At 44.9% G+C, this 20871-nt stretch overlaps 1 protein-coding gene across 13 annotated transcripts in view; it reads right to left on the bottom strand.

Annotated features, from left to right (window-relative positions):
- The window catches only part of NR1H3 (nuclear receptor subfamily 1 group H member 3), a 62952-nt gene that overhangs the window by 41476 nt on the left and 605 nt on the right, over positions 1-20871 (bottom strand). For 2 of the 13 annotated variants that reach the window (XM_048852110.2, XM_048852108.2), the window contains exons 1-3: positions 16293-16562; positions 10490-10542; positions 9316-9370 (exon numbers count right to left, since the gene is read on the bottom strand). The exons of 1 other annotated variant lie outside the window; for it this stretch is intronic. The gene's annotated coding sequence lies outside the window, so the exon portion shown is untranslated. Of the gene's footprint in view, positions 1-9315; positions 9371-10489; positions 10543-16292; positions 16564-20752; positions 20835-20871 lie in introns of those variants that run through there. 10 more of the 13 variants (XM_048852113.2, XM_048852116.2, XM_048852107.2 and 7 more) reach the window with 7 other exon arrangements.

The following is a 20871-nucleotide window of genomic DNA, read 5'->3' as shown; positions in this document are numbered from 1 at the left end:
AGATAAATTCATGGAGGTTAAGTCCATTAATAGCTATTAGCCAGGATGGGTAAGGAATGGTGTTTCTATCCTCTGTTTGTCAGAGGTTGGAGATGGATGGCAGGAGAGAGATTATCATTACCTGTTAGGTTCACTCCCTCTGGGGCACCTGGCATTGGCCACTGTCGGCAGACAGGATACTGGGCTAGATGGACCTTTGGTCTGACCCAGTATGGCCATTCTTATGTTCTTATTCCTCCTCTAGCTTCAGCCAGTCATTCATACCCATTCTGCACAGAGCTAATTATCATAGAATCATAGAATCATAGAATATAAGGGTTGGAAGGGACCCCAGAAGGTCATCTAGTCCAACCCCCTGCTCGAAGCAGGACCATATATGGTTATATATGGTTAGACAAAACTGTGACAACCAGCTTTTCTTTGAGGCACCAATTCTAAGATCTAGATTTTCCTTGGTCCATTTTCAGGTAATGTTACTCAAAGGAGAGGGGTAGGAAAGGCCAGGGGAAAGGCCCATATTTCAGAATGGTGCAATGGGACATATATACAGGGAGTTGTTGGCTGGGAACCAAAAACTGATCTTAACATGAAGCTTGCACAGAAGTGAAGAGTCTCCATCCATTGTGAAATGATGCAGACACGCCACATCATGGAGCAAGGAAGAGACAACACCTGGGATCCTGCACTTGTCCTCTGTGACCCTCAATCCTAGAGACTTCACACTTGTACTCTGGGGACTAATAGTTCCTTTCCATATGGATCTGGGGAAATACCACCTCAGTCCCAAAAAGATGTTCACAAATTGGAGAGAGGTCAGAGAAGAGCAAAGGTTGAATATTAGGAATAATTGCTTGACAGGGTGTTGCAAGGGAAATGGCAGAAGCCTCATCCTGGCAGTAATTAAAACAACTCAATAAAGGCCAAAATGACATTTCAGGGTCCAATCCTGCTCTGCTCCCTGTGGGAACAGTGGAAAATGAAGCAGATAGCATCCAAACGTCTTAAGTACTTTTCATCTGCAAAACCCTTTAGAAACAACCAAATTAACCATCCCCCCCCCAAAATCCTGGAAGGTAGGAGAGACCACTATCATGATTATTGCCTCCCAAAGGCCTTCTGCAGCCCAGCACTATACAAGAAGAGAAAGGGGAGGAAGAATTACCATGAAAAATCAAAGCTAACACCGCATCCTCTGGATTCCCCCGAGTGCCCCAGCACAACTTCTTGGTATGAACCTCTAATTGTCACTAATTCCTCTGGGCAGGGAGATGGCCCAACCTACCACTGGCATTTAAGAAATGATAGAAAATAAACAGAAAAGTTATCCCAGGGAAGCAGAGTACACAGGGAGGGCAAGTAAATTGCCCAAGGCCATCTGATGAGTGAGCAGCTGAGCCAGGACTAGAACTCAAAAGTTCCTGCCTCCGACTCCCAATCCTACACCCCAATCCCGGACACCTGCCTCTTTTGCGGCATGAGGGAAACCCTGGTGCACATCTATCTGGAGTGCGCCAGGCTGCAGCCCCTATTCCGGCTCCTCACGAATATTTTGTTAAGATTTTGGTTGCAACAGGCCTGTTTGACAGAGAGAAATCTAGGTTTGGGAGTCTTATTGGGATCCAGGAAGATTTTGGCCCCACTAAGTGGCAGGACCTCCTGGTCAACCTCCTCCTGGCCCTGGTTAAAGTGGCCATCTATAAAACCAGGGTGAGGAGGTTGGCCGATGGAGTCTCCTGTGACTGTGGGGCCTATTTCCGATCCTCTGTTCGTTCACGCCTCCAGGCAGAGTTCCTCTGGGCAGCGTCCACTGACTCCCTTGACGCCTTTGAGGAGCAGTGGGCGCTGTCCGGGGTTCTCTGCTCGGTGTCCCCATCAGGTTCCCTTTGTTTGACCCCTTGACCGCACTCCTGTCCCTGTTGTTCATTAGTTGTCCCCCCTAATTATTTGGTTTTCCAGGTCTTGTGGACCTCCCCCCTTAGGCTGGGGGGGGATCCTTTAGCAGTAGGCTGGCTTTGCCCGCCCACTTCCTGGATCCCCATAAGACTCCCAAATCTAGATTTCTCTCTGTCAAACAGGCCTGTTGCCACTCTAATTTCCACAAAACTGGGCAACTTCTGGTGCCCAGGTGTCACAGGGTCTCTGCAGGCTTCCTCCCTCTTGAGCCTGCGCCCGGTGTCTAGGCTGGTATAATAAAGAATCTTCCATGCCTTCTTTTGCTGGATCACCCAAGTGTCTTTATTTACAGTGTTTGTGCAGTTCCTAGATCTCCCAACAGCTAGTGCCCCACAGACCCTCCCCAGGGTCTTCTGGCTTTTGAGGCATCCTTCTTTGGTAAGGAGACAGCAATACCACCATCCCATCTCCTCCCAAGATAGCTTACTCACTGAGGTTTGCCTGGGGCTTTTATAGCCCTCTTGTGCCTCAGCCCAGCTGTCAGTACTTAGCTCAGCATGTTCCTCTGAGCCAGCCCTCATTAGGGCTTGCAGCTGGGCTCCCTGCTGAATCCCTATGTCTCTACCCCTGGCCTCCTGGCCAGAGAGCAGGCTGCAGCCAGCATTTTGGCAGGGCCTTAAAGGGGTTTACCCCTGCCCTGCCACACCAGGGGATAAGAAATAGGAGGAAAACAGAAGAGAGGGAAGGGGAGTAAGAGAGAGTGACAGTAATGCTTATTGGAAAATAATATACTTTTTTTTTTGCTAAATCATCCTCCCTCTCTCTCTCTTCTACTGTCTGTTTCATCAACTTGTTGCATCTTGCCATAACTTAGGTCCGTGGTTTTCAAATCGTGGGTCACAACTCAGAATGGAAGGGACTGGATCATGGCAGCTCTGATGAGCACCGCTGACCAGGCCGTTAAAAGTCCTGTCGATGGTGCTGCCCAGCTAAGGCAGGCTGCGACACTGCGCTGTGCCCTGGAAGCAGCCAGCAGCAGGTCTGGCTCCTAGACAGGGGAGGCCATGGGGATCTGCGCGTTGCCCCCACCCTGAGCACCGGCTCCGCACTCCCATTGGCTGCTTCCCGGCCAATGGGAGCTGAGGGGGGGTGCCTGCGGGTGAGAGCCACGTGGAGCCACTTGCACACCTCCACCTAGGAGCCGGACCTGCTGCTGGCCGCTTCCAGGGCATAGCGCTGTCTGCGGTACCAGGACAGATGGGAAGCTTGCCTCTGTACCTCGGCTGCGCTGCTGACTGGGAGCTGCCAGAAGTAAGCCCATGCCCCAATCCCCTGCCCCAGCCCTGAACCCCCCCGCAATCCTGGAGCCCCCTCCTGCACCGCAAACCCCTCATCCCTGGCCCCACCTCAGAACCTGCACCCCGCAGCCCAGAACCCTGACCCTATCCCACACCCCAACCCTCTGCCCCAGCCCAGAGCCCCCTCCCAAACACTGAACTTCTCATTTCTGGCCCCATCCTGCAGCCCTCATCCCTGCACCCCAAGCCTCTCTCCCAGCCTTGAGCCCCTCCTACACCCCAAACCCCTCATCCCCAGCTCCACTGGGTCGCAGGCATCAAAAATTTTCTTCAACTGGGTCGCCAGAAAAAAAGTTGAAAAACCACTGACCTAAACTGTATGCTCTTGGGAGCATGGACTCTTTACAGTGTGTCTGTATAGCCCCGAACGCAATGGGGCCCTGACTGATGCCTGCTGGTTCTGTTGCAATACAAATAAATAAATTATAATAATAATAAAGGAGGAGAGAGATTTGGTACTGGGTTGAGAAATGGGCAGGAAAATCATGAAGATTCCAAAGACCAGCAGAGAAATGTTTTTATTTCCATTAACAGCAGTAACAGCCTGTCTGCATACAGTGGCCAGGAAGGAAGGATGATACCATAGTACATTGCCTACATAAAAACATAAATTAGATACTGGGACTGGGGTCTTAATTCACTAGATAGTCACTTCAAAATAAATGAGCTCAACTATTGATATTGAATATCTCAGTCTAGTCCCCATATGTCCAAAACCCAAATACTTCGGCAGGATTTACTGTCTTTACATTTAAGATAATGGAACACTAGGGTCAAGACTGAGGTGCAGCAGTAAAGCTGGATTAGGGAACCCAGAACTGGATTATCAGGTGATACCAGGAAGTATTTAGGGGTATCAACAGAGATGTGAAGGTGCAGGGGGGAAGGACTGAAATAGTGGATGGGGTTCACAGCATGTCAGGAGCAAGGACTTTAGGAGCTCTGTGTGAGGGATGCCTGCACAACATTTGGCCATATTTTGCCTGGCTCTAGTCAGCATGACCACTGCACTTCTTCTATTTGGGCCAAATTCAATTAAACACTGAAGAAAAGAAGAAACTCCATGTGCTGCAACAGTTTGTAAGGAAGCCGAAAATCTTCTGTAAAGCTGCAGAATGAAAAATAATGGGTGGGATGGATTAAAAGGTCTGTGCAAATGAGAGAGGATCTGTGTGACAGCAAGAGAGCATGTGAGAGGGCGTGCGACAGTCTGTGTAATAGAGTGCATGTGTAGATCTAATTCCCTCTGAGGCATTAGTCCAAATGTGGAGTTGAACTTTCTGCAGACTTTGTGCTGCCAAGCATTGTCCCTTCTCACAGCCTCTGACATCACCACAAATGCTCAGCTGGAAAACAGTCCCGGAGTCAGGCACAGTCTGCTGATTCTGGGCCAGCCAGTGAAAGGGCTGCACTCAGAGCACACCCATCAGATGGGAAGCAAGAGCCCCCCATTCCAACAGGAAGTCTCCAAATACTCAGTAGATTTAGGTGCCTCCAAATGCCCCAGTCCAGCATGGGCCACAGGGTCAATAACATTACATGTATCAGTCCTTCTGGAATTCCAGCCAAAATGAGCTCAAATCTCACATTTACGTATTAGCGGAAGAACTGATCTGAGGATCAAATAAACTGAGAACAACTACATCATGGGATCAAAACAACAGGGAAATTTACCTGTATTTAGGTAAAAAAAAAAATTTTTTTTTTGAGTAATAATGTCCACAGATCCATTACAATGGGTTCTTAAGCCTGCTCGCAGCTGGGGTGCAGAACCAGAAAGGTCAGTCACACGCAGCAGAGGAATGCCCCACTGCCTGAACTTCCCTTCAGTTGAGACAACTTCCACAGCCAGAATGACATAGTTCTGTTTTCCCAAAGTACAGATTGTGCTAAACATATTTTGAAGAAAATACAATTATAGTTTCCCCTAATGAAATAAACTGAATCTTTTAATGCCAATTTTCTGGATGATCCTTTTGTATTCAGAGTGGACTGGATCTGTGAAACTTATTACTTGAAGAAAGGAAATTTGCAGGTCAGTACAAATAAATTTTCCTATTCTTCATCCTGCTAAGGTCCACAGATTCATTGCAATGGGATTTTCACAGTGGTATGTCTCCAGAGTAGGAAGTAAGATCATCCTTTAAATATAGACATCCATAATACATTATATTATCCTCTATTCTTCTCTGGGCATTAAGGTGTGGAGAAAACCTGCTGAAAATTAACAAAGGTTAAAGTCTGAATGTCCAATATATAGTGTTTTGGAGAATGTATGTCTTGATGGCCATGTGGCTACCTAGCAGATCTCATTACAGGAGACACAACTTCCCTGACCTGAGATTGCCAATGTTCCTAAAGACTGGATTTGATGCTTAACAGAAGGAAAAGTATTTCTTGAATTTTACTTGGAAATGAATGCTATAACAGTTTTAAAGGCTACTTGTCTGAATTAAAGGTACAATACTGGATCCCACCAAAGAAAGCTACCTACTTCTAAAACTCGTCTGATTGGCGGTAATAGCTATTAGGAAATCTATTTAATGCAAAAGAAGTGTGATATCATATCTGCCACAGGGATTCCATTTGGGTAAGACTGCAAGAATCAGAATGACGTTCCAGAGTCAGGCTCTATAACCTTGTGGGGCTGACATCACAGTAGTTTACCCTAAGAAGACATTTAACATAATTTGTACAAAACTTCCTTTTCTTGACCATACCGAGAACATTATAGTTCAGAGACTTGATCATTTGCTTGGGCACTCTCATACAACCACATTACAACACGTCTGGAGGAAATCCAAGATTATGCTTCATTGGCTTAATGTGGTAATTAAACCACGCATTTTACTTCAACCACTACACTGTACTAAGTTCTACTTGTTGATGTTTTTCTGGAGTCCATAGGAATAATCACTTCATCCACGTATCCATTTTGGATACTATCTAGTACTGTTTGGAGGATTGGTTTTTGCAATTGCAGACCCCCTCAGTGAGATGGAGACATCAGAAGATAGCCATTTCCTCACAAATTGAAAGTCTAGCATCACTTGGAGTCTAACTCCAGATAAGGCTCCTTGAGAGTCTTGCAGATAGCTCTGGGACAAGAGCAGCTACTGACTCACCCAGTATCCTGAATTTGTTCCAGCTAGGTTGGGCATTTCACAGGTCCAAAAATAACTGGTGAATTTCCTGGTCAAATATTGGTCAAAGATTGCCAAATAACATCAAAAATGATCAAATATTTTAAAGCACTAATTTATTAGATTTAAATACTAGACCATCCCTGACAGGTTGTCATAAATATAAAGGGAAGGGTAAACACCTTTAAAATCCCTCCTGGCCAGAGGAAAAACCCTTTCACCTGTAAAGGGTTAAGAAACTAGGATAACCTTGCTGGCACCTGACCAAAATGACCAATGAGGAGACAAGATATTTTCAAAAACTGGAGGGAGGGAGAAACAAAGGCTCTCTGTGTGTGTGTGAGATGCTTTTGCCGGGGACAGAACAGGAATGGAGTCTTAGAACTTAGTAAGTAATCTAGCTAGACATGCGTTAGATTCTGTTTTCTTTAAATGGCTGAGAAAATAAGCTGTGCTGAATGGAATGGATATTCCTGTTTGTGTGTCTTTCTGTAACTTAAGGTTTGGCCTAGAGGAATTCTCTATGTTTTGAATCTAATTACCCTGTAAGGTATTTACCATCCTGATTTTATAGAGGTGATTCTTTTACTTCTGTTAAAATTCTTCTTTTAAGAACCTGATTGCTTTTTCATTGTTCTTAAGATCCAAGGGTTTGGGTCTGTGTTCACCTATGTAAATTGGTGAGGATTTTTATCAAGCCTTCCCCAGGAAAAGGGGTGTAGGGTTTGGGGAGGATTTTGGGGGAAAAGACGTTTCCAAGCGGGCTCTTTCCCGGTTATATAACTGTTAGACACTTGGTGGTGGTAGGGATAAAGTACAAGGGCAAAAGGTAAAATAGTTTGTACCTTGGGGAAGTTTTAACCTAAGCTGGTAAAAATAAGCTTAGGAGGTTTTCATGCAGGTCCCCACATCTGTACCCTAGAGTTCAGAGTGGGGAAGGAACCTTGACACAGGTATTTGTCCAACCTGTTCTTAAACACCTCCAATGATCGGGATTCCACAACCTCCCCTGGAAGCCTATTCCAGAGCTTTACTATCCTCAGAATTAGGAAGTGTTTTCCTAATATCCAACATAAATCGCCCTTGCTGCAGATTAAGCCCATTACTTCTAGTCCCATCTTCAGCTGACATGGAAAACAATTGATCAGAATCCTCTGTATAACAGCCCTCAACATAATTGTAGACTGTTATCAGGGGCCCCCTTAGTTTTCTTTTCTCAAGACTAAACGTGCCAAGTGTTTTTTTACTTTTCCTCATAGGTCAGGTTTTCTAAATCTTTTATTTTTTTGTTGCTCTCCTCCGAACTCTCTAATTTGTCCACATCTTTCTTAAAGTATGGAGCCCAAAACTGGACACTGTAACTCCAAATGAGGCCTCACCAGTGACAAGTAGAGGGGGATAATTATCTACCATTTTTTACATACAACACTCCTGTTTATACACCCCAGAATAATATTGGTCTTTTTAGCAACTACATCCCATGGCTGACTCATAAAATTTCTGATCCACTATAACCCCCTGATCCTTTTCAGCAGTACTACTGCCTACCTAGTTATTCCCCATTTGATTTCTCCTTCCTAAGTGTAGTGCTTTGCACTTATCTTTACTGAATTTCATCTTGTGGATTTCAGATCAATTTTCCAATTTGAGAAGGTCATTAGGAATTCTACTCCTGTCCTACAAAGTGCTAGCAACCCTCCCAGTGTGGCACCATATGCCAATGTGATAAGCACACTCTCCATTTCATTAGCCGAGACATTAATTAAAAAATTGAAGTGTCAGACCCAGGACAGACCCTTACAGACCACCAGTAGATGTGTGATGCTGAACCATTAATAACTAGTCTTTGAGTACAGTCTTTTGATCAATTTTCCAACCACCTTATTGTAATTTCATATACACCACATATTGCAGAGCACCCACCGGCAGCTCCCTGCCCCGCCCCCAGCCCCAGCTCACCTCCGCTCCGCCTCCTCCCCTGAACTCACTGCCCTGCTCCGCTTCTCTGCTGCCCCCCACCCCGGCTTCCCGCGAATCAGCAGGGGGGTGGGGGTGAGAAGCAAGCGGCGGCTTCACACTCAGGCCCAGGGAGGCGGAGGTGAGCTGGGGGCGGGGGGGGGGGGCACAAGGAGGGCCGCCTGCGCCATAACAGGTAACCCGGGGGGCGCACAGGGAAAGTGCTCCCCACCCCAGCTCACCTCTGCCACCCTGGGCCTGAGCGCAAAGCCGCCACCTGTTTCTCAGTCCTCCCAGGCTTCCCGTGCGAACAGCTGATTCGCAGGAAGCCGGGGGCGGAGGGGCGGGGGCGGGCGGAGAAGCAGAGTGGGGCGGCACGTTCAGGGGAGGAGGCAGAGCTGAGGTGAGCCGGGTGTGGGTGGGGAGCTGCCAGTGGGTGCTTTGCACCTACCAAATTTTCCCCGTGGGTGCTCCAGCCCTGGAGCACCCATGGAGTCGGTGCCTGAGGCGCCACTTCTGGCCGGTTGTTAAATTTAGAAGCCTTTTTAGAACCGGTTGTCCCCCGTGGAGTCGGCACCTAAGGCGCTACTTTTGATGTGATCAGTGGGGAGAGCGGCCACTTCCCCTGCTCCCCCCCAGCTACGCTCTCCCGCCCCTAGGAGCCAGAGGAACCTGCCGGATGCTACCTGGGAGCTGCCCCAAGTAAGCACCGCTGGGACTCCCCACCTCGCTCCCCAGCAGGTGACAGGGGAGGGGGGGTGGATGGGGCAGGGGTCCCGGGGGGGCGTCAAGGAACGCGGCGGGCTGGATGGGGCAGGAGTCCCAGGGGGGGTGGCAGTGAGGGGGCAATGACCCCCTCTTGGGGTGAGGAGGGAATCGGTTGTTAAGATTTTGGCAGCTCATCACTGCATATTGCTTCACATTTCTTATGAGAACGTCATGAGGGACAGTATCAAAAGCCTTACCAGAATCAAGATCTATCACATCTACAGCTTCCCCTCATCCAGTAGGCCAGGAACCCTGTCAAAGAAGGAAATTAGGTTGGTTTGACAAGACGTTCTTCGATTAAAAAATGAAAGAATGGCAACAAGATGCAACCAAAAAGGTAGGCCACCACCTACATCAGGGCATTTTTGCTGGAATATTTGACCACAACCAAATGATAAGTGGTCAATTTTGACATTATTTGACCAGGCCATTAACTGGCTTGCCAAGCCTAGTTCCAGCTACCACTTGTAAAATAGCATTCTCCCTCTTGTTTTACTCCAAGGACAGCTTCATCTTGCCATATGATTTGTATTCTTTTCTACAGCCTCTGGCAGGAGAAAGGAAAAAGTAGATTTATAATCCTATTATTCTAAATAGTTTCAGCTTTCCATAAAGTTTCCCACTGTATCACTAAGAGAGCTGGAAACTGATATGCCCATGATGAAGGCCCCACATGTGTGCATGAAACAAATTTGTGTCTCACTATCTTTTTCAGAGAGAAGCCCACAGCCTATGGGATTTTTAGGTTGATGGGGATCATATTTGCAATACTGACCATCCATGTTAGCATTGACTGTGAAAGCATGTGGAGAATGTCAAATACATTTCACACTTTTATTTTTATTGTTCTTGAGCTGCTGTTGACAGAGACCTTTCATGCCAATGGGAGGGGGCTGAGGTGATGCCTGCCTGGAGTCAGCTGCCTGTGAAGGGCCTGTATAGTGAGGACATTCTTTCAAGTAAAAATTTCCCCAGTTAGAAATGATGAGTCCCTGGCCACCACAGAATATAGCCACATTTATCTTTGACAGTGAGAGGTTAAACTTGGACTGGAGCACACTGAGGAACCTTCTGGCCTTATAAAATGGAGATGAGAGGACTAGAAAGAAACAGATGGTGGGCCAAGATGTTCCTTACTGCCTGCTTGTTCTTCCATATCTGGGCTCTTCCCCCAACTCTCATCACTCCATGGCCTCATCACTCCATGGCCAAGGGGAGGAGATGGGGATGAGGACAAGGCATGGCAACCTGCAGCAGCTGCAGCTAAGAACAATAACCTGGACGTTAAAGTGTTGCAATCCACAGTGGCAGCCAAAGACAACAGCCAGATGGTTAGGGCACTGTGACCCGCAGCAGCAGCCTGATCCTTACCTAATCTTTTAGGTGAGGCAGAAAATCCTCATTCTTCTATTATGGTATCTTCCCTAGGAACACACAGAGAGTTAAATAGCTATAGCATGTCTAGGGAAGCCCCAGACCTCCTAAGCATAGTTTCACAGGACTCTGTACTCTGTCTGAAAAGGTCTATCCTCTATTTTGTTTTTTTTAAAATATACATTTTATTATTTTTATCCCCTAACTTTCATTCAGAGAACTGGCTTTTCTCTACTAAGAAGAAAGAATTCCCTTTTTGTGTGTGTGAGCACACCCACAGGAATCAAAACAAGGACCCCTTCTATCTCTCTCTGGGAAGATACTGGCCAGGGGCTGAAGAACGGAGTCCCCACAAAATCTAACCCTCTCTATTGCATGGGATCTACAGGGGCCAGAAGGGTCTGTCTCTCCCCTGGAAGTCCACTGAAGAAATCAGCAGGGATCCCTGGAGGCTTATTACAGAAGTGGCAGCAGAGAAAAGGAACTGGACCCAAATGCCTCTTAGCACACTCTCTGGTGTTTATAAAGTAATCAATTCCAAGGCCAGAAGAGATCACTGTGATCATCTAGTCTGACCTCCTGTATCACACAGACCCCAGAACTTACCAAAATAATTCCTATAAAAACATCCAATCTTGACTTTAAAACTGTTAACAAGGCAGAATTGACCATAACCCTGGGTAAATTGTTCCAAGGGTTAATTACCCTCACAGCAAAAAAATTTACACTTTATTTTCAGTCCAAACTCATCTAGCTTCAACTTCCAGCCATTGAATCATGTTATACTTTTCTCTGTGAGACTGAAGAGTGTATTATCAAATATTTGTTCCTCAGGTGGATGTTTTATAGACTGAAAATAAGTAACCCATTAACCTTTTCTTGAGCTCATTGAATCTACCACTATAAGGCATGTTTTCTAATCCTTTAATCATTCTCAAGACTCTTCTTTGAACCCTCTACAATTTATCAACCTCTTTTTGAATTGTGGACACTGAACCGGACACAGTATTCCAGCAATAGTTACACCAGTACCAAATACAGAGGTAAAATAACTTCTCTACTCCTACTCGAAATTCCTGTTTATGCATCCAAGGATCACATTAGCCATTTTGGCCACAGCGTCGCACTGGGAGCTCAAATTCAGCTGATTAACCATCATGACCCACAAATCTTTTTCAGAGTTATTGCTTCACAGGATAGTCCCCCATCCTATAAATATGGCCTGCGCTCTTCATTCCTAGAAGCATATATTTACATTTAGCAGTATTAAAATGCATATTGTTTGCTTGCACCCAGCTTACTGAGCAACCCATATCTCTCTGTATCAGTGACTTGTCCTCTTCATTATTTGAAACTCCCCTATTTTTTGTGTCATCTGCTAACTTCATCAGTGGTGATTTTAAGTTTTCTTCCAGGTCACTGATAAAAATATTGAATAATGTAGGGCCAAGAACCCATCCTTCTGGGACCCCAGTAGAAACACACCTGCTCTATGAGGATTCCCCATTTATAACTGTATTTTGAGACCTCTCAGCCAGTTTTTAATCCATTTAATGTATGTCATGTTAATTTTATATTCTGATTTTTTAATTAAAATGTTGTGCAATACCAAATTAAACACCTTAAAAGGTCTAAGTGTATTATATCAACAGTATTACCTTCATCAACAAAACTTGTAATCTCATCAAAAAAGATATCAATTTTGACAAGATCTATTTTCCATAAATCCATATTGCATTAATTATATTACCCTCAATTAACTCTTTTTTAAATCAAGTCCCGTATCAATCACACCATTATCTTGCCTGGAACTGACATCAGACTGACAGGCCTATAATCACCCACGTGATCCCATTTACCCATTTTAAATATTGGCACATTAACCTTCTTTCAGTCTTCTGAAACTTCACCAGTGTTCATAGATTTATTGAAAGTCAGCATTAATGATCCAGCAAGATCTTAAGCCAACTCTTTTAAACTTCTTGGATGAAAGTTATCTGGGCCTGCTGATTTAAAAAATGTCTAATTTTAGTAGCTGCTGTTTAACATCCTCCTGAGATACTAGTGCAATAGGAAGAGTATCATCTTATGGTATGACATTATTTGTTTTTTTCCCCCAAATACAGAACAGAAATATTTATAGAACGTGTCTGTTCTGCATTATCATCAATCATTCTACCATTTCCATCTAGTAATGTATCAATACCATTGTTAGGATTCTTTTTGTTCCTAATATACTTTAAAAACTCCTCCTTATTGTTCTTGACGCCGTTGGAACATAGATTTCTCAATGGGTCCCTTTGCTTCCCTTATCAATTTTCCACTATTTCTAGTTTATTATATTAATTAGTATTGACCCCTTTCTTCCATTTATGTTTTTTTATAGCTACCTTCACTTCCCCTCTAAACCATGTCGTCTTTTTAACCAGTACAGCCTTTTTCCTTGATTGAGGGTTTTTAGGCATCTAGTAAAGTGAGTGTTCTTGAACAATTCCAAATCATCATTCATATTTTTCTGATCAAATTATTCCTCTCAGCTGATCTGGCTCATAATTGTTTTCAGCTTTGCGTAACTGCCCTTTTTGATGCACCAAGTATATATATTACTGGTTTGGACTTCATTCTGTTTGCACATTATAAATGTGATCAAGTCATGATTGCTTGTACTTAAGCTACCATTAAGCAACCCTATGTTGACAATGTCCATACTGTGTCCAGTGACTGAGGGGAGGAGGTAGCGGACCTCAGCAGTCAGGAGTGTGGCTGCTGGTGTGGGCTGCAGGTACAATTTTTTATTTTCTATGTAGTGTGCTGCCCTTCTGGCTTCATACCCCTCTTGGGGAGTGCGGAAGGGGAAACTGCTTGCCCCTGGAGTCAGTTTTCCCAATTCTATCTGGTTCCTTCCATGCCTGGGGAAGGGGTGCCAAGCCAACTCCACCCAGACTGGGCTGATGAGGGAAGGTGCATTCTGCCTGTAGAGCCAGCTGAGCTCCCCAGTGAGACACTCAATACGGGGATGAAGCAGGAAGCAAAGACACTTCCTTTTCCCTCTGGCTTTTCTCTGAAGGGGCACCAGCTGCTGCAAACACTGCATGAGGGAAGCAGAGCTGAGGGGGAAATCTTCCCAAAAAGCAAATGCAGTCCTGGGACACAGCTGGGAATAGTAAGCCAAACTGTTAGTCAGAAATCTGAAATCAAGTCTGGAATTTCCCTCAGTAAAGCCCCGCAGCTGAGGCACCTGGCTGAGCAGCTGGCCCCTGAAAGGCAAAAAAAAATGGAGGGAACTTCAGGGACAAAGGCATTCCCCTACTGCCAATGACTGGCAGGTCAGGTTCAGGCTAAAGAGCCCCATGTGACCAACAATGAAGAGCAAGTCAAATCTGAGACATTATTTCAAATATAGGTTAAAATGATCTTTTTGACAACATATGACTCAGCCTGCAACTCCCAGTTGTGCAGAAGTCTGTGCCCCACAGAGCTCACAATCAAGATTATGACAAGATGTAACTGGTGGATGAGACAGACAAAAGGGGAATTTGGAGAACGGGAGGACAAGGACACAGGAAAGTTAACAAATTATCATACATTAAGCAGAGGTATCCACTCCCCACCTGACTAGGCAAGCAGTGAGCAGAGATCTCTGCTCTGCTTAATGTGTAACTAGTCAGCCTTACTGATACCTCACCCTTAGACACCACCACCCCAATGCATTTGTCTCATCCACATGTTATTTCTGGTCATAATCTAGACTGTGAGCTCTTTAGACCAAGGGTCATTTTTTTTATACCACGACTGTACAACACTGAGCACTATGTGTCCCTGATTCATGAAGCTTGCCTGCAATACAAATTAATAATGTCTCCAACTTTTCATTCAAACTAGGGGATTTAATCCCTTTCATTTCACTAGGGCCAGGTCTACACTAAAAAGATAAGTTGACCAAGCTATGTCGCTCAGGGGTGTGAAAAATCCACCCCCCTGAGCAACGTAGTGAAGCCAACCTAACCCCCGGTGTAGACAGCACTAGGTCAACCGAAGAATTCTTCTGTCAACCTAGCTGCTACCTCTCAGGGAGGTGGATTAACTATAGTGCAGAAGAATCCCTGTCATTGCTGTAGTGAGCGGCTACACTGAAGGGTTACTGCAACCATGCCGCTGTAGCAGTTTAAGTATAGACATTGAGAATAGAAACAAAAAGGCTCACATTTAGAATAAAAGACATTTCAGGGGATTGGAGGGGAACCAGTGTTGGAGAGGTTAAAACCAAATCTGAAGACTTTCATCTCTAGGTCACCAGTTACAAACTGGCACAGGTTAGTAATGACTAAAAGCTGTTTCTATTGGATGGCCCCTGTTTGAAATAAGTTGTGGTCTCAGTCAGTTCCTAGTAGGACTGGTGTCCGCAACACAAAAAAAGCTACCACAACTGGCATTATTTTGCACACCCAGTAGAGAGGCCAAGGATTGGACAACTCATGGCAGCTCCCCTAGATATGATCCCTCCAGGTCAAAGATGAGAAACACTGACAGTAATGTGAGGAAGGTGACCTAACACTGCCCGTGCTATACCTGTTGTGGGATTAGAAGGACCTCCCTTCCTAACAGATGTCAGTCCAGAACCTCTTACCAGCACCTATGCATGGGAATAAATTAAAAACCACTTACAGAAACAAAGGAGGATTCAGGCAAGAGTCCAGCTGCCCCTCCCTCAAATAGAGTATGAATAATGTACAGGAGTACTGCAAACATCATAGCACATCAGTCTATCACCTTTCCCTACCACTGGAGCTGCAACATTACACTGAGGCAGGGCCAGGTGATGTGGGGGGGGGGCAGGTGATGGGATATGCCCCCAAAACACGTACAGAAGAGGCAGAGCTTGATATAAACATGTCAGAGAGAAACCTTACAGAGTATCTCCTAAAGAGAGATCACAGCCTGGCTCAATGGAAACCCCCCCCTCCCCAAGCATTCTCCATTCCTGAATCCTATCGCTGAAGACATAAGGAAACAGGTACCTTGCAGCTCGGCAACAAAATTGCACCAAGTGGGTGCAAAAAGCATCCCCACCCCCTTTTGACACCTTTCTCCCTCCACCTAAGCTGCCTCCCAACCGTACCCACACAGATAGGCCAAGATGGATCACAGTCACATGAAAAGTTTCAGAGTAGCAGCCGTGTTAGTCTGTATCTGCAAAAAGAACAGGAGTTCTTGTGGCACCTTAGAGACTAACAAATTTATAAGAGCATAAGTTTTCATGGGCTACAGCCCACTTCATCAGATACACAGAATGGAACATATAGTAAGCAGATATATATATACACATACAGAGAAGGTGGAAGTTGCCATACAAAGTGTAAGAGGCTAATTAATTAAGAAGAGCTATTAGCAGGAGAAAAAAAAACTTTTGTCGTGATAATCAAGATGGCCCATTTAGACAGTTGACAAGAAGGTGCGACGATACTTAACATAGGGAAATAGAAAAGTTCAGCTCATTTTTCATGCCAGAAGACAATATTCCTAGGGAACAGGCCAGAATAGCTTCCTCAGCCACATTGCCCAGCTGCACAGAGGGTCCACAGTCCACACCTATGCTCAAACAATATAACGGGGGGTTTTCTGAGTCAACTCAAATCTCCTTATGCCCTACAAACCCATCATAATGGCCACCCTAATGAGAGTCCTGAGAACAACATACTGTACAGCCAGCACGGGGTAGGCACAGCCTTGTAGAGGCAGAACAAGAAGGTGCCTGCAAATCCCAAGATTCCCCGGGACAGCATGAAAAGACAGCAGTTACCAGAAAGCTCCGTCCTGCAGCTCCTCCGTGGCCCAGGGACGCCAGCAACCCCGGGATTGGACGTGACCTGCTCAGTACGGGAATAACACAGGCCACAGAAGAGGGAGTGACCTGTTCGGCGCAGCGCAGTTGTGTCCCAGGGGCACAGGAATGCCAGGACTCAGGAGAGAGGACGACCGGGTGAGCACAGCCAGCCTTTAATATTTACTTCTTGGAGCTGCCGCTGAAGTTGCAGTGATGTAATGTGAGCAGCAGCCTCAGAGTCACATGCTTGAGCTTTCCCCAACTCCACCCCCACGGCGTTCCTCCCCCCTCTACCGTCCACATCCTGGCAGCATGGCCCGCTTGACAACACAAACAGAGAACCAGCTCCTCCCACCTAGCCTGCCGCCAGAAAAGCTGGGACCTAGTCGAACTCAGCCAGGGAACAGCAGCAAGAAAACCATTGCAGTTCCTGAGCCCGAGCTCTGGTCACCATATTTAGTTCCCCTGCGAACAGTTGGATCACCATCTCTGGAGATCAGGAGCTCAGCACTGAGCCCACTGCTCTCCTTATTGGCCTCTTCCTCTGAGCTATGGGGATAGTTAGGAAGCAGAGGGCATGCACTGTGTTTCACCTGGAAAATGTTACAGATGTATTTATTTACACATTTGGGGAGTAGTTGATCTCCATTAAAGAGCAATAGCACCAGACACAGTGTGGACTGGCACAGGGAAAGCTTCTGTTCCCACCCAACTCTCTTGATGGACCCCATTCCTGACCATCAGCACCTCCTGCTATTCCAGATGTGCTCCCCACACATCTCTCCTGAACACCTTCAATCCTGGCCAGCAGCCCCCCTGCTATTCCAATCCAGGGCTAGGATTCCCTGCACGTAGCTCTGCCCATCCCCTTTAGTGCTGCCCTGCAGCTCTCCCCCTCCCCCCCTTGGCTATTCCAGGCTTGGCCTGGCCTGGCCTGCTGCTTCCTCAGTACACCAAGTAACAGGAACACAAAGAAATGTGATTTACTCACTTCTTGCTTCACCTTCATTCTTTGTCTCCAAGATTATCCTTTCCCTGACCTACTATAAGTCTATTGTGTCTCTCCCTTTCATTATGTTCTGTCCCGTTCCTCTGCTGGGCTCTCCTCAGCTCTCTTCCCCTTCCTCACCTGGGTCTCTCATGTTCTCCCCATCCCTGAAATGAATGAGGAGAAAAATTGATGAGCCAACCCTGTAGCAGGTAATGCAGGAAGCAGAAGAGGCCTCCTATCAGTTTACCTTCAAATGGATTTATTTTAAAAAAAGTTCAGATGAAAGTGGATCTCAGAGTTTGGCCAAATCCCGAATCAATTGGTCCTTAGTCTAAAAATATCTGCTGCCCTCAGAGTCCTTTTTAGACTAAGGAAGGAGAAGGAAGGAGGAAATGGGGCTGTAAGTTTAGAAACAGTCTGTAGGAAGATCTGATTAGTTAGAATAAAAGTGCTGGACACCTGTAGCCACTGCCATCACCTGAACTCCAAAGAAACAACAGCTCCTTTCTGATGGCATCAACAAAATCACCCTCCTGGCAAGCAGAGCATATCGCCAAGGCCTTGTCAATACAAGAAAGTTGCACAGGATTAAATGAATTTTAATTTTAGTTAAACTGGTACTACCCCTTGTGTGGACACTTATCTCAGTCTAAGAGTAGCTTATTTCAGTTTAGTTTAACCAATTACTAATTGTCTTGAACCTAAATGAAATAAGCCAGGTTTAAACCAAAATAACAGCCTTTTGCACCAGTTTGATGAAATTGGTTTAACAAAAATCACTCCTTAAACTAGACTGATACAACTTGCTCAGACACACAAGTTTCAGAGTCATATTAACCAGAAATGGAAAGATCCCCTTAGGGGGACACAGTCCATTCTCCGCACCTTCCAAGACTAGGGTGGGATTGCTCACTAGTATATTATGGAGAGGCAGCAGCCTCTCCATAGTTCAGGCTACAATCAGTCCTGTTTTAGACAATCTATAATTTTAACGTGGAAAGTTGGTTTGGCTGGAAAATTGCTTGCTTCACCCAGAAGCCAAAGCAAATGCAAACAAACTGCATTTGAGTTACAGGTCGGTTTAAAAACAAAAAAACAAAACAAAAAAAAAAACCCAGATTTTAAATGTAGACTTTTGTCTAATGTTTCCTTGAATCCCAATATTGATCAATACAAATCACATCACAGTATAAATACTATTTTTCCACCAGTAATCAAAAACATATCTGACAAAGAAACATAAAAAGTATATGTACACAGCAACAACATAGAGGTCTTGTCTGCAAAGAATTTTTAAGCAACTTTCCCACCATTGGCCTAGCACTAGTGAAATTAACAATACTAATATACAGATAATATCTACAGTACAATATTCCATATTAAAAACCTGCAGTAAAAATATTAACATTTTTTGACTAAACACTCTTCTTATGTGGCACCTCCATGACTGGAGGTTTGCAACCATGGTAACCCATTCTGTACAGTTCTCTACTAATCTCTTTGTGGATGAATAGTCCTTTTGATCCACCCATGATACCACATCATCCATCCACAATCTTCTTTTTCTGCCTTGTGTTCTTTTGCCATCAACTTTCCTTTCCAGTGCCTTTAAACATATCACCCACTGAGCTTCTTAAAATGTGCTGTGCAAATCAAATCTATCTTTTCATAAGATCTCTAACTAGCAATTGTTGAGTTCTAATACTTTTTCATTGGTTTTAGCATTTAACCCAGGGTATTTTCAGAATTCTTCTATAACCCCATATCTGGGGGAACTGAAGCTTCTTTATTATCCATGTTTGCAGTCAGGTCTCAGCGCATGTTTATTGAGAAGTCTAACAGCTTAATTGAAGAGGCTGAGATTCTGACTCTTGTATAACATTCTGTCTTCAAATTTTTTCTTAGTAATTGAAATGGTTATTATCAACAACATTTGTAAACATGTGATTATAAATCCCTTCATCTTTCAGTTACTCAGCTTTCACTCTTTTGGCTGTTGCAATGCCATAATTTTACAAGTTCTCTAGCCAGTAAAGTATTCCAAGCTACACGAGAACAGACATTTTAATGTTAAAACCAAGCAACTTTTTTTAATCCAGTCCTTCTTTATAAATAATAACAAAGCGCACAATCCCAATTTTTTTTGAGTCACCTTTAGTAAGATTTAGAATTTTCTAGGTTTCTAGGAAATCTGTACGAGCTCAGCAAAAAAACAAAAAAAAAAGTTTACTACACATGCTCAGTATAGTAAATCTAAATCAGTTTTCTGACACTGGTTGCTCCACTGTGAGGGTTCTGCCATGTCAAATTTTAACTTATTAAAGAACTGTTAAAAAGTTACAAAAACAACAAGGAGTCCGGTGGCATCTTAAAGACTAACAGATTTATTTGGGCATAAGCTTTCGTGGGTAAAAAACCCACTTCTTCAGATGCATGGAGTGAAAATTACAGATACAGAAATAAATATATACTGGCACATGAAGAGAAGGGAGTTACATGACAAGTGGAGAACCAATGTTGAAGGCCAATTTAGTCAGGGTGGATGTAGTCCACTCCCAATAATTGATGAGGAGGTGTCAATACCAAGAGAAGGAAAATTGCTTTTGTAGTGAGCCAGCCACTCCCAGTCCCTATTCAAGCCAAATTGATGGTAAATAAATCTGTTAGTCTTTAAGGTGTCATCGGACTCCTCATTGTTTTTGTGGATACAGACTAACACAGCTACCCTCAGATACTTGTTAAAAAGTCAATTTTTTTAAATAATGGGAAATATATATTTTCTCACATGCACACATACTCTCTTGTTCTCAAAAACAACTGAATCATTTTTTGCTCAAATTTTCAAACAGAGACCATCCCTGGGACTTTTAAGCCAAATTGATGAATGCTTCAACAAGCTATGCACAAAGAATGGAATAGGGGATTGTCAGGCAACCTTCACCATAGACATCACTACAAATTCCATGTTACTCGAGTCAGTCCGATACATGCCTTAAATTCCTGCTTCCACTCTTGGAGCTAGGAGCATGTGGGATGCTAGCTCTCTAGGCTCAACGGACTGTAGTTTATTTGGCTGGAGTTCAGCCAGTAGTAGCTGCATTTTGTCCACTGGACTGGGGTAGCCATCAGAACTATCAGGCTGGTCTAGGATCCAATGCACAGCACATGCATGCTGGAAGCCTGGCACGCTTTTTAGACCTATTCTCTAGCTCAGTGAGCTTCTAGAGAGGTGGGGACAAGACCTTGGCACTGGCATGTGCACCAAGTCAGTTAATCACACGCCAACCCCGTCCATGCCAGTCCCAATGGACATTGGCTCCGGGGTGCATGCACACAACCTAACGACCAAGAGGAAGACAGTGGCGGCCTGGAATGGGCGACAGCCCCTGCCCTGACCAACAGACAAAAACACCCTCCCCCATCCCATGGCGCTTCTCCAACTCACTTCCGGTGTGCTGTTCCTTTTTCCCTTTACTGTCCCATTTCTATAGTGCTTCCGCCTCTACCAAGATGGCGGATCCCTCTTTCCTGTGTGGCGGAATGTGCACCGGGGCGGCTCCTGCG

This window comes from Caretta caretta, chromosome 6 (genome assembly GCF_965140235.1).
Source record: "Caretta caretta isolate rCarCar2 chromosome 6, rCarCar1.hap1, whole genome shotgun sequence".
In the NCBI taxonomy this organism is placed as follows: Eukaryota; Metazoa; Chordata; order Testudines; family Cheloniidae; genus Caretta; species Caretta caretta.
Note: the sequence above shows the minus strand (reverse complement) of the source record. Positions and strands in the feature narration are given on the sequence as shown.